This window comes from Artemia franciscana, chromosome 8 (assembly GCF_032884065.1).
Source record: "Artemia franciscana chromosome 8, ASM3288406v1, whole genome shotgun sequence".
Lineage (NCBI taxonomy): Eukaryota > Metazoa > Arthropoda > Branchiopoda > Anostraca > Artemiidae > Artemia > Artemia franciscana.
In genome coordinates, this window is record NC_088870.1 from 11,791,912 (window position 1) to 11,806,776 (window position 14,865).

A 14,865-nucleotide genomic window follows, 5' to 3' on the forward strand; every position below is an offset into this window, starting at 1 on the left:
ATACCTTGCTCTTTACGCTAAAGTATTTTTAGTAATTTCAACTATTTATTTTGCGGCCTTTGTGATTCAGGGGTCATTCTTAGGGAATTGGGACAAAATTTAAGCTTTAGTGTAAAGAGCGAGGTATTGACGAGTTTTAATTTCGCTCCTTACTTTCAGTTAAAAAAACACGTTTTTTTATTTTTTAATGCTATGAAAGAACTATAAGGTCAATCATGCACACCAAACATGATAAGCAGTACTAACTAATGGAATTGTACAAAAATTAAAAATAAATTAAAAACTAGCTTTCACGTGTAAGCAAGCAGGAATTTTAGTAGAAATTTTAGATAGGAAATAAGTAGGAATTTTTGCAAAGGGAGGGTCATAATAAACAAATATTTGAAAATTTCAATTAGACATATCCAGCAATTCTGGAAAATTTAGGATCCTGGGAAGGGTGAATGAGGACCTTGTAGCCCCATCCGCCTGTATAGCTCCCTGCGTGAAAGTAATGAAGGACTTACAGTTGTTTTACTTCAGGTCTAATAAGTTGAATAAAAAATGCTTAGTGGCAACCATATTCGTTCTATCTGTATTGTTTACCATGGTTTCGCTTATGACTTAACTGAGATTCCCGTGGTGATAAACGGAAGAGTCCCTACACACCTGAAAATATATGATGACACAAAATCTGTGAATAACGGAAGCTATTTTGCATAATATTCAGGTTTCTTCTTCGAAAAGTGAAGTATAGAAATAGTATATTCGATATACTATTAAATAGTATATACTATTAAATATTATTATACTATACTATTAAATAGTATAATACTATTAAATAGTAAATAGTAGGCTATATTCGAAATAGCCTATATAGAAATAGCAGTGTGTTTGTAGGCTAGAAAATGTTGTAACGCAAAATCTATCCGCTCTTTTCATTGGATTAATATTTCATACCAAATAACCAATCAAGTTTGGCAGTCTTTTTAGTGCTAAAAATTTAACGTAGCAAGAACTGTTAAACAGAACCTTTGTATATAGAAGGTTTTTTTTTTTCTTTTAGGTTTCTTTTCTGACATACGTTTAAGTTATAAAATGACTGGCTTAGAATATTTGACAAAAAAAGGGAATCAAAGACATTTTTTAGCACGTAATTATACAACAGTAGTCCCTCACTTTCCTTTGGACTGTCCTTAGAAAGTGTAATCTAATAAGATTATATTTATCCAATTTCATTAGATAAATAGTTATCTAATATTTTGAAGATTTTCTCCAGCAATCATTTGAGAGAAATAATTTGTATTCCCTTTCGGCTTTCTTCACATACACTTTTTAAATTGGCTATTATTTGTCAATAAAGTTTCATGGACATTGTAAATTAAATCTGATTCTTTGAATTAGGTCAACCAATTACAAATTTAAAATCCAGAAAATAACACGAATTTAATTTTTAATAGAAAAAAACCTCGATATGTAGTTATGCAGCTTTCGTTATTAGGGGGTACTAAATAAAAAAAAAGAAAGAAAAATGAGGCGAAAGAAAATTCTGCCAAATATACTAATATATATTTACTAGAATACTATAGAATATTCTAGAATACATATTATAATATATAAACAATATATAATATACAATATATTAATATATATTAATATATAAAATATATTAAAAATATACAATATAGAAAATATATTAAATATAATATATAAATATATAATCTAATACATAATATTATATATAATTTATATATAGGCTATATAATATAATATATATGTAATATTTTTAGAATATTATATAATAAAATATTCTAAGAACAAATGGCACCAAACAGCTAAAGAATGTGCGGCTTTTATTTGAAGGTGCAGTTGTCTTTGGGAATAAACATATTGTTAACGTTTGGATTTTCACAAGCGAAAAGTGTTGCCAAATTTAGCCAGTTAGTTCTCCTTATTTATTTTTACCGTTCAACATCGCAAGGCTGACGAAAATGCCATACTGTCCTAAAAATTCATAATTTTGAAACAACCTAAACAAAAATTCTCGAAAATCACGATTTTCAGGTATATAGAGACCTAAGATAGCTTAGAAAAAATGGCTGCGTTTTGATCAAGTCTGTGGAGTGGGTTTTACGTCATAACTGACTCTAATTTCGTTTCCAACTCCGTTCAGCCAAAATTTACTAAGACTTTGACTCCACGACTCCGACGCTGATTCCACAGCCCTGTTTTAAAGGTTCATTTTAACTACATTTTATAATTTGTAACCAAGTCTTACTCCAGGCATTTTCGATGTGCCGACTCTAACTCCAACTCGGACTCCATTCAGCAAAATTTAATAAAACCTGGACTGCGACTCCATGACTCTGACTCTAACTACATAGTTATATTTTAAAGCTTCATTTAACTAGATTTTATAAGTTATAACTGACTCCAACTTCAGCTCCGACTCCAGGCATTTTAAATATACCAACTCTAACTCCGATTCTATTCAGCAAAAACTATTTAAAAACCTAACTCCACGACTCCGACTCCAAAACACAGGTTATGATGTCCTTAGTTCTTTAAAGGATGCAATACTAAAATTTTTGTGAATATAGTGTTGAATTTGCAGCAGGTTAATCGACATATATTACGACAAATCAGTAAAAAAAAAGAACAAAAAAATAGATATAATCTGTATCAAACAGTTCGGTGTAACGAACAGTAGGCGAGGAGCGATGCAGCTAAATAGTAACCAAAACTCTAAAATAGAGAGTCTTGATGGCAATAGATACACCAAAAGAATCGATGCTTATTAAATATAACATTTGATACTTACTAAAAATATATGGAATTCATCAAGTTTAGTGTTAACCATCAAGTTCAAGTTCATTTATTTATTAATCGCACATACATGTATATATATATAAATGACATAGGCCCATGGGGAGACAAGCTCGAAAAACTAGGCCTAGACAAAGATAAAATAATAACACACTACAATACAAAGATAAACATGACGGCAAAGATACAATAACACAACAATAATATGAAAGTAGCAGCTAGCCCAGGATCATTCAATACTATTGAAGAAATTAAAAATGTCCATATTATTAAATATAAATTAATACTGGAAGATAGCTGAGAGGCCCATAATCACCCAGAGCAACGAACCATACAAAAACTTTGCCTTACTAAAAAGATACTTAATTAAAAATAATCCTGAACTAAATGAAATTTAAGTTTCCTTTTTATCAAATGGATAGAGGAAAAATTATCAATAAGAGTCTTGTGAGCATCCCAGCACCGAGCTTTTTACACAAACGGAGCGAATTTAGATCTCTCAGTATTATACTTGTCAATGTAGATATCCTTTTTTGTCGAGTGTTATAATTATGTAAATCTTGTGATTGGGAGAACAAACTTTGATGGAGGTAATATGGCGGTAATTCCTTAATATCATAATTGATTTTGAAAAGAATTGCTCCAAAAGCAAATTGTTGAGAGACTGGAAGTATATCTAGATAAGTATATAAAGATGCAGTAGAAGACTTATTTGGAAGTTCAATAGGTGATGGAATAAAAAGTTTAAGGATTCTTAGGGCTTTATTTTGTAAAATCTAAATTGGTTTAATATGGCTTTTAAATGTAGATCAATATACTAGAGAACAATAATTAATATTAGTCTGAATCAGAGCAAAATAAATACTTCGTAAAGCAGAGTAGGGCAATCAAAGCTTCAACCTTCACATTAAACCAACATACCTTGAAATCTTTAATCGTAGATTTTGAATGTGTGTTTTAAAAGATAAGCTTTCGTCAATCACAATTCCAAGGTACTTCATCATTTTCACACGAGATATTAATAATAGATACTTTGAAGAAGTAACTCGGGTAATACGAGGGCAGATATTTGACTTTCTGCCGTAAATTATGAAATTAGTTTTTGATACATTCAAAGCAATAAAATTTGAAGAACACCAATCAAGAACATTAGAAAATGCAGTATTCAGTTTTGCCTCCAGCTCCTAAGCATTCTTTTCAGAAATTGAAACTCCCGTATCATCAGCAAAATGTGTGTTGAGACACGGGGATGTAAAAGCGCGGTGAAAATCATTTATATAAATTAAAAAAAGGAGAGGACCTAGGACAGAGCCCTGAGGTACCCCAACCTTCGAAGACTGAGGTACAGGTGAAGAGAGGAATCAAAAGCTACAAACCTGACAAAATATGCCCAATTTTTGAAAATGGAAAAAACACTAATAATCAAGTGGTCTTAATGAAAATCACACCATCAGATTCAGAATATCAGAGAACCCTACTTTAGAGGATTCAAGTTCCTCTGTACAAAGATGTGGAGTTTTTCATTTTTTGAAAATGGATCTTTTTCTAAAAAAAATCACGTATGCGTGATTGTTTTTTTCCCAAGGGCGATTGTATCGTGCCAGTGATCTTAGAAGATCAGAAGAGAGCTCATTTGGTCGAAAATAAAAAAATCTAGTATACTTTTTAATGACCAAAAATATTCAAGGGCAACTAGCCCCCTCTTACGACCATTTTTTCCCCAAAGTCACCTGACAAAAATTTTGAGATAGCCATTTTGTTCAAAATAGTTGAAACATCTAGTAGTTAAGTCTTTGAGGATGACTTGACCCCCCACAGTCCCAAGGGAAGAGCTTTAAGCCATGAACTTTGCCCATTGTTTAAACTCAACTCAACTTTTTCTTTATTCAACTCAAAAAATACACAAACAATATTATGCCCCAACAGAGAGCAGTTTACATTTTATAATATTTGTTATTTGGAAGTATACATATATTTTTTTATGGCGAGGGGAATTAAATGGGCGGATCATTTATGGAGGAATTTTTCATGGGGGAAGAAATTGTTCCATGGAGGGGGAGCTGGATTTCCCAGCATAATTTAAAAAAGATAAGAAATTAAATAAAACAACAAGTTTTTTTTAACTGGAAATAAGGAGCAACCTTAAAACTTTAAACGAAAAGAAATTATGATGTATATGAGGGGGCTACCCCTCATCAATAAATCACTCTTTACGCTAAATATTTTTTTAGAAATTAAAAAAAAGAAGCTTATTATTGTAATAATTATTCTTGAATAATTGGAATAAAAAGTAAATTTTTGCGTAAAGAGCGAGGTATTCAGTAGGGGGCAGCCCCTCATATATATATGTAATAATTTCTGTTCGTTTTAAGTTTTAATGTTGCTCACTACTTCCAGTTAAATAAAAACATTTTTTATCTAATTTCCCCACAGAAGTAAAGTAAAATTTCTGGAGAGCAGCACATTTTTCATTATTAATTTGGCAACTTGAACTTGGACATCTTATAGTTATAGTCTAAATTGTGTGCGAAATAGGCTACCAATATTTGTATACATTAGCCTATACCGATGTGACAACTTTAAAAAAGATCTTATTATAAGGGAGCTAGTAGTGGGGTGGTTAAGCATGAGAATCCTTCAGTTTTTCAAGAAAGCATGAAAGCTGCTGGACATATACTTTCGACCGTGCTGAACAATCATGGAATTGGAGACAATTCCATGACTAGAAAGTCGCTAGAACATCGTATAATGTTACAAAAAGTCGACAAGATTCAAAAGATTCAAATGGGGTCTTAATAGCCAAAGAAAGCATTGAAAGTATTGACATCTACTGCACACACTGTTTCCAAGAACTAAAAATGTATTTCGGAACGTTATAAATATGCCGAAAACGTCGTGTAACGAATATTTATAGCACGGTACAAGTTTAAGTTTTTTTTAACATTCACAAATAAATAAATAAAATACAACACTTTTGCGCTGGGGAAAACCTATGAGGGTTTGTATTCGCACGAAAGTCCACATATCTACTTACCTATAATAACAAATCCAATCTCCCTTACTCATTAATACACATACTCTCCCTGCCCCCTTTCATTCCTCCCAACTCCACCTTACCCTCCTGCCCACCCTTACCTCCCTAGCCCACCCTTACCTCCCAAGCCCACCCTTACCTCCCTAGCCTACCCTTACCTCCCGAACCCACCCTTTCTCCCCTAATCACCCTGCCACTCATAAAAAATTCAACATTTATTCCCCCAAAATAATCTTTTAATTTTTTTTAAACTGAGGTACGTGTTTTTAAGAAAGCAATTTAAGAAAGCAATTGGGGGAAGGAATCAATATTTTTATTACCATCAAGCTGGTTTTCCTTTTTTCATGTTTCAAGTTCGACTTTTCAAGCATAAACGGGAATATTAAAAAAAATATATATCTTAAGCACTCTGGGTGAGATTCATCTCAGTGAACAAAGAGGTACTTCAAATCACTTGAAAACCTAACATCACTTTGATTGAAATTCGACAGGAAACAATTACTTTTGATTAATGAGATCAACAAGTTAATCACTTTTTTAAGCGCGAGCACATTTTCTGCTACTTTTACATCTAGCCATGCATGACAGATTCGCTTTTGAACATTTGTACTTTGAACGCAACCATTTTTACAATTAAACTTGGTGAGCTCCTTGCTGGCAGGAGACACCACTGGTAAATCGCTCCAATTTGGCACCCATTTTCTACCTTTTTCTCGTTTCCGTCCCCATTCTGAAAGATCAAGTTTAAGTGGATCATGTCTAAGCGACTGATTCTAGGTTTTGGCTTGGAAAACAGAACGTCTGATATGCTGACGCGATGCTGCTCTCATTGAAGGAATTTGATGCATCAGTTCACCTTGGCTAAACAGGTTTCTGCGAGCCTCATTGATATCAGCATCGTAACTCGTGCAGCCATATAGGAGGATGACAAATCGTTCGATTCCAACAACAACCTCCTTGTCAATGTGTTTGTCACATTCGACTGTACTAATCATCGATGATAACATCTCATGATAGACATATCATAGATTCCAGCCTGTAGCACGGCCAACGTTCACAAATGAAGAAGTGGTGTCACAGCCATGGAAGGCATGGACCATTGGAACATTGGTAGTGATTTGGGAGTCCCAAGTTTCACAGCGATTTAGTGTATCGGAATAAACTTGCGGTTCGCACCAATTCCAAAGGACATCCTCAGTTCTTCGATATTCAAATCGTGGAAAAATCAAACAAGCAAAACGAGAGTATCCGTGTCTACCAACTCAACCAGTAGAAGTTTGTAACCATTATCACTGCCTCTTTATGCATCTGCCTCTTTATGTGTGCAGAGACTGAAATTCCAGCATTGATCATTCAGTCAGAAAGCAACATAAGTTCTTCTCTCGTTACATGTAGCCCTCAGTTTGCCGATCTTTTCCAATAAAATTCGTCAGAGACGCCGCTGTTAGGGCCACCTTCATCAAACTCAAAAATCGTCTGAAAAACTTTTCTTTCTCTTAGGACAGATATCTCTAATAACACAGGACTTTCCCCCTAATCAAACGCTGCTCAAGCAAATAACCTGACTCGCTTCTAGGCTAAATGTAAGAAGGCAGAGTAGGAAAAGTAAGCTTACTTGCTCTCAATTCAAATTCTATAGAAAGACTAAAAAAATTATTCGTCATTTCTAGATAAAGGTTCAAATTCACCACCAATATAGTGTAGAAACCTTTGTGGAAGATTTGAAGAATTCAAGGGGAGTTTTTTTTCTTTTCTTTTTTTTTACCAGTATTAAACTTCAGTTCAACAAATCCTTTGTTCAAACACAGAGAATCTATAGCAGTATAGTGGTTTACTGAACCTCTATTAAAGTAACCATGAAGTCAACATCTACAGCTTTTGCCAATTAATTTGAATTTTCACCATCCTTCGTCCTCTTAGCAAATTTAGTGACTCAAGACTTTGATTTCTGTATTGTGTGTGTGTGGGGGGGGGAGGGGTATAAAGAGATAGCTTCAACTTTTTTTGTTTCTAGGCTGTACCCACCTGAAGTTGGGGGGGGGGTTCCGTATGAGAGACAATTCTATGTAGTGTGGACACAACAGTACCCTCAAAATAAACAAAAAACGGTTAAAGCTAAGGTAAAGATAATAGCAACTATTTTTTGTAGTCCACGCTGCACGTTCGTTGCTTGATACGTACTGCGAACAGAACTCAAGAACAAAAAAGGCAGTACTATAACCATTCCTTTCGCAACAATATAACTTTTAAACCTTTAAAATAAACAATTTTCATTCCCTTTTTCCGCTGTAAGTTGTTTCTGACCAACCCTCCGAATCGTAAATATAGTTTTTATGTTTGAAGTAACAACCCCGGCTGTAAAATGAAGACTGTCTTTGGCGTTGATACCCAATACGGTTAGCGTACCCAAGGTTGGCAACTTACACACTTTGTGTACAGCCCACTATTTTTTACCTCATTACACTCTTACCCTCCATGGACCAGAATTGCACTCTTTTCCAGTTATTAGCACTTTGTACTCTATTTTCCATTATTTTACGTAATGACGGTAGAAAAAGTATTAGCGACATAAAAAAAACTTGAAACTAAATTATTTGAGTGAAAAAGCTAACTGGTATTATTCCCGCCTTCCAGAGAAAAAGCGGAAAATTTGATCATAATGGGAAAAGTAGTTCAGTTAAGCGGTGTCCTGAATGTGTATAAGAACTGCTGCTGAAATGATATGAAACCGCATCCTATACATGAACACCGATCAAAACTATTCTTTTGGATAGTATGACAGATCGTTTCCGATGTTGTGGTTTTGATTTTTATACATTTTTTGTGGTATTTTGACGGAAATGCTATGATATTGGACCAAGTTACAATTACAATTTCGACAATAAGTATCAATGTGTCAACATAAATGTTCAGTAAATATTCCTTGGAACTGCCAGTGCTAGCATTAGAACTGCTGGAATATCATAAGTATTAGGTCCAAACTGCCAACAGAGCCTGCCGGACGACATAAAATAACCACAGAGGGAATAAAAAAGAAAGTTGTTACCCCCCCCCTTCCTCTCAACGCAAAATTGTTTGTCCCTCTTATCAAAACTGTCACTGAAAGTTTCTACTCGATCCTGCTGTATCGGGCAGAGTAACCGAAACTATAGTTTTCGAAAATGGTTATTCATGATGAGAATTGACACCCTCCTACCTAATTATAAATACATTATAATGTAGCTAAGAATAGCCTAATGGGGTTGTAATAAAGAACCCCAAGATAAACCTGCTACCATATAAATGTATGAACCTATGCTAGCAAGCTCGTATATTAGTATTAATATCCTCATTAAGATTACTTTACTTTGTTCTTCATGAAGTTTGAGTGAATATTACCATAAAAGGAAATTATGTATTTACCCGCAAACCTGATTTTATGGGATCCCTTGTTACAGAATGAGGGAGACGCGTAGCCACTTTCTGTTTTGATGTAAATTTCTGCTAGTTATATGGTAGTGTTTTTATAATCAAGGCACCCAATAACGCTGCCTAAATAAAGAGTAATATGACTTCAATATACTAGTATTATTTTTCAGTTTTTTTCACCAGCCCACTTTGTATGAATAGAATTATCACATAAACTTTGGATGGGGCTCATTCGATTGGAAATCGGAAGTTTTAATGCTAATTCTAAGAGTAAAAGTGAATGGAGGGCAACCCACTCTCTTCCCAAGCCCTTTGATGGCTGTCCTCCCAAAGACACCCGATAATGAGACAGCCGTTTTGTTCAAAACAGTCGAAAGGTCCAATACCCGTGCCTCCGCTAATAATTTGACCCTTCCGCAGCCACTGGGGCAAGGGCTGCAAATTATACAAGCTACCCGTTAGTTTTTATGAATATTTTACTATTAGATAGGGGGGGGGGCATGTTTGGTCCTGGGTGTCCAAAAAGGCTAATTTCACTAATGTGAGACTTTTAGGGGTGTTAAGGGGAATGTTGAACTAAATCAAAGACGCTAAATGCCTGCAGATTTTCAAAAGGGTACAGCTAAGGAACATATACATCAAGTACTGGGAGCCCGGTGGCTTCCCCACCGGACTCTGGCACTCGGCAGGTGACAGCTTTCTGTATATGGATACTCGTCGTCGCTTGTCTTCCAACTGCAGACAGTTTGAGACAATTTGCTGTCTTTTCATATTGGGGTCTTTTCAAAGATATTTGGTCATTAAAGTAATTCCGATTTCTAACAAAGACATCTACTAAGCTTCAAACTATTGTTTTTCTTTTTCAAATAATCAAGTAGGGAAAGGTTCACATTGATGGATTTTATTTGAATAGTTCTGGATGTTTCTTGTCATCACACGGTGGCAGATGGGCAAATGAAGCATCATATAAGGGCAAGGCCGCATCCGGGGGATTGGGGGTTTGAATCTCCCCCCAAATGTTTTTACAAGTCGTAAAAGCTTAACAAAAATGAATATAACGAAGTACTCATGTGTTTTTAAAGTTTTTTGTAAGCCCCCCCTCCTCCTTGCCTGAAAAAAAACAATCCTGGATACGACCCTGTATAAGGGTTTCTAATAATTCTAAATTGTTGAGACGTCTCAGTACTTTTCAGTTTGGCTTTTTTCCCCATCAAAACTTGCATTATTTTAGAATGTCTTTCAAAGCCGCCAACTAAGAAAACACAAATTAGCTCAAACCAGGTGGACTTGTAGGTGGACGAAGCCTTGGCCTGTGTCCTCTTTGCATATTTTGAGATTATAAATTAGTGTTAATCAGTAGTGGTCTCCTGTTCGTCATTTTCTGTTTTTAGTTTGTGTATTTTTTTTTGTCCCTGCATTTTTACCTAAATTTAATGTTGCATTAGATGGTTTATAGATCTATCCATCTATACAGTTTGCTGTACAAAGTCTTATATTTTTTGTATAACTCCCTAGTTTTTTATTATTTTTGAAATATTACCCCCACCCCAGAGCTATTTCTGTCCATGTTTTTGGTTTAGGTCATGAATTATATACCTTTATAAAATTCTAAGAGTCGCTTTCAAAGTTAATAACTGATCTTTAAATTAACCTTCTTAGTAACAGCTTCAAGCTAAACATAATCTTAGCAAATTTAAAACACCCAAATGTTTTGCAACCTTGATATTTACTACATCATTAGTTCAAAACTCCAGATTTTTCCAATTTTTCCTTACAACTCAATAATCTTTGTTATATTTTAAGGTCAAGCCTTCCCTCCGTTAAATCTATTCCTGCGAATATTTATTGTCCAGGTAAAGCATTATACTACAACTACTACTAACGACTCACCGCGCCACCAAGCCGCCTGAGGCTAACACAGCTGTGCACGCTCCTCCTCCATCCCAGTCTATTAAATTCCTCCCTCTTTAAACCCTTCCAGGAAGTTCTTATTTCCTTTTAATCTTTCTTTATGACATCCTCCCACCCCAAACGAGGACGACCTGCTTTTCTTTTAGCCCCAGACGGCTGGCCAAAAAGGACAATCTTCGGCAATCTGTCATCCTTCATCCACAGAACGTGCCCTAGCCATCTCAACCTTTCTTTCATTATAGCCCTAGAAAGCGGGAATGTACCACATTTTTCTACAGCCTACTGTTTGAGATACGGTCAGTCAGCCGGGTACCCAGACCAATCCGCAGACAACTTCTCTGGAAAACATCTTTTAAATCTTCATCCGCTTTTCGGGGCACCCATGCTTCAGAGCCATGTTTGACCACCGTCATCACTGTACCTTCCAATATTCTATTCTTAGTTTGCAATCCTATATTTCCAAAAAAATTCAACTGTGAAAAAACACCCAGAGCCTTGGCTATTCTACTTTTAACATCTTCACTGCTCCCACTGTCTTTACTAAAACACTACCAAGGTAAGTGAAGCTGCCCACTGTGGATCGTTTCAAAGGTAATTATTAATCTTTAAAATTAGCCCCCGTAGGGACAACTTCAAGCAAAACCTAATTTTTGGAAATTTAAAACACCTAAATGTTTGGCAGCCTTGATATTTATTACATTAATAGTTCAAAACTCCAGATTATTCCAAATTTTCCGTACAAATCGCTAATTTTTATTATTTTTTAAAGTCATGCCTTCCCTCCCGTTAGATCTATCCCTTTTCAGATTTGTAGTTCAAATCATGCATTACATGCCTTAATAAAATTTTGTGGATTGTTTCAAAGCTAATTACAAATCCTTAAAATTAACCTCCTTAAAGACACCTTCAAGCAAAACCTAATTTTAGGAAATTTAAAACACCTAAATGCTTGGCAGCCTTGATATTTATTACATTATTAGTTCAAAACTCCAGGTTATTCCATTTTTTGTACAACCCACTAGTTTTTATTATATTTCCGAAGACATGCCTTTCCTATCCTTAAATCTATTTTCTTGGATCGTTTCAAAGCTAATTACTAATCATCAAAATTAACCTCCTTAGGGACACCTTCAAGCAAGACCTAATTTTAGGAAATTTTAAACACCTAAATGTTTGGCAGCCTTGATATTTATTACATTATTAGTTCAAAACTTCAGGTTATTCCAAATTTTTTTGTACAACCCACTAATTTTTATTATTTTTTTGAAGTCAGGCCTTTCCTATCCTTATATCTTTTCCTTTTCAGATTCGTAGTTCAAGTCACGCATGCATTACATACCTTAATGAAATTCTGTGGATCGTTTCAAAGCTAATTACTAATCCTTAAAATTAACCTCCTTAGGGACACCTTCAAGCAAAACCTAATTTTAGGAAATTTAAAACACCTAAATGTTTGGCAACCTTGATATTTACTACATTATTAGTGCAAAACTCAAGATAATTCCAAATGCATAAAATAAAACTTCAGTGTTTGACAATTTATGGCCTCGCCCAAATTCAGGTTTTTAGACTACAACTAAACCGCAAAAGAGCTGTGAGGTTAATTTTAAACTTAATTATGCTGTATATACCTTAATTATTATCAAGAATTCGTACTCAATCATAATTTTGTGTAGTTGTACGTAAATAGCAATCATACTCTTTCAAAGTCTGAGCGCATCTCAGATTTTTTTTTTCTTAAGGACCTGTTTAATCGAGGCATTTTTCCAATTCGGTCTATTTTCATGTAGCTACCAATTTACTATTGCCACCAAAACTGCCAAGAAATTCTATATAAAAAAAAGTATTTAAGCTGGCTTGAAAATTGTTTAACAGTTTCAATAACGATCATAAATGGATAAAATAATCAAAAATTATATAAAATAATTATTTAAAAAATATATTAAACGAAGGTGCTTGAAAAATTACTTAGTTTTTAAACGTTGAAACGGTTGTTGAAGCTTAGGTTTTTTATAAAAGCTAACTCAAAGCAAAAAAAACAAAGAGCCTAAATTTCTCTTCAACTAAAATCATTTTGACAGGGATTTACAGAACTACTAATCAGACACGGTGAATTTTCTATTTTTAACAAGAGATTTCAAATATTTGTGTTGGAGCGGGTATTTAAATATGTTTTGTGTCTTATCCACCTAAACTGTTTTGTATTATATGTCCCCGTAATTCTTATAACAAGTAGGAATTAAAATGCACACTCAAGTCAAACTTATAATAGACAGATATTACCACAAACAGGAGTCTCTCTTCAACTAGAATTATTTTGACAGGGATTTACAGCACCAAACCGAGTGGGTTGGTGCACTGGATTCGGGATCCTTTTTCTGAGAGGGCGAGGGTTCGAATCCTAGTGTACCCAATTATTTAGTTTGGGACGGGGGTCAATGGCTTGACTCTGTAAGCTCAGCCAGAGTCGACCCAGCTCTAAATGGGTACCTGGAGAAATCTGGGGAAGATAAACAGGAAGATTGTGCGAAAGCACAGAATGGTTGGCCCCCAGCCCTCCCCCATAGCACTTCCTGGCTGAAGGGCCAAGAAACGGAGATCAGCACCCCGGTAGGGACTGTAAAGTCTAATGCCGTACTCTTTACCTTTTATTTACAGAAATACTAATCAGACACGGTGAATTTTCTATTTTTAACAGGGGACTTCAAATATTTGTGTTGGGGCGGGTATTTAAATATGTTTTATCTCTTATCCACCTAAACTGTTTTGCATTATATGCCCCTGTAAATGCTAAAACGAGTAGGAATTAAAATGCACACTCAAGTCAAACTTATAATAAACAGATATTACCATAAACAGGAGTCTCTCTTCAACTGAAATTATAAATATCCGGATAGGAATTTTAATAGAGATTACAGAAATACTAATCAGACATCTTAGATTTCCTATTTTCGACCAGTGACTTCCAATGTTTGTGGTTTTTTTTTTGGGGGGGGGTATCATGTTTTGCTACCCCCCAATTATTGAAAAATATGATTTTTCAAATAATTGAAAAAAGGAAAAAAAGTTAATGGATCCTGTAATATTACAAGAAAATGGGTCAACTAAAAAAAATTAGATAACTTTGTCTTATATCCCAATGTTGTCACAGAAATTAAGGAGAGAATTAAAAAACATAATATAAAAACAGCTTTTAAATCAGGACATACTATAAGCTCATGGCTAAATAATGGAAAAGATAAAGTTCCAAGAAATATACAAAAGGGGGTATACAAAATTCCATGCTCTTGTGGTAAATTTTATGTAGGTAGAACACAGCAGAATTTAAAAAATAGGCTACAGCAACACAAAAATGCCATAGATTGCTCGCTAAGACATAATAAAAAACCTGAAACAATTGAATCCACTATAGCGGAATACGTGTATAATGTTCCTCATCACAATACTTTATTTGATCAGACAAAAATTGTTGATATGTCTGTAGGACTTTTACGAAGTTTCAGAGGAATTATAAAAATAAAAAATATTATCTAAGGGGGTATTAGTATTAATAGAGATGAAGGGGATTGCAAGATAAACTCAATTTATAATAGTTTTAATTAAAGACAGTTAAAAACTTCAACGAGTAGTGATTTACATAATTGTCCCAAAACAAGTGATAACCTTGCAAACGAAAGTCAAAGTAAGGTCAATGCTGTTAGAAGTCA

The 14,865-nt window shown here is 34.5% G+C and overlaps 1 protein-coding gene across 2 annotated transcripts in view; it reads right to left on the minus strand.

Moving 5' to 3' along the window:
• LOC136029981 (uncharacterized) overlaps nt 1-14,865 on the minus strand; it is a 170,317-nt gene that overhangs the window by 134,780 nt on the left and 20,672 nt on the right. Inside the window, exon 2 of one of the 2 annotated variants that reach the window (XM_065708555.1) lies at nt 507-648. The exons of the other annotated variant lie outside the window; for it this stretch is intronic. The gene's annotated coding sequence lies outside the window, so the exon portion shown is untranslated. The remainder of the gene's footprint in view (nt 1-506; nt 649-14,865) is intronic. 2 annotated transcript variants of the gene reach the window in all.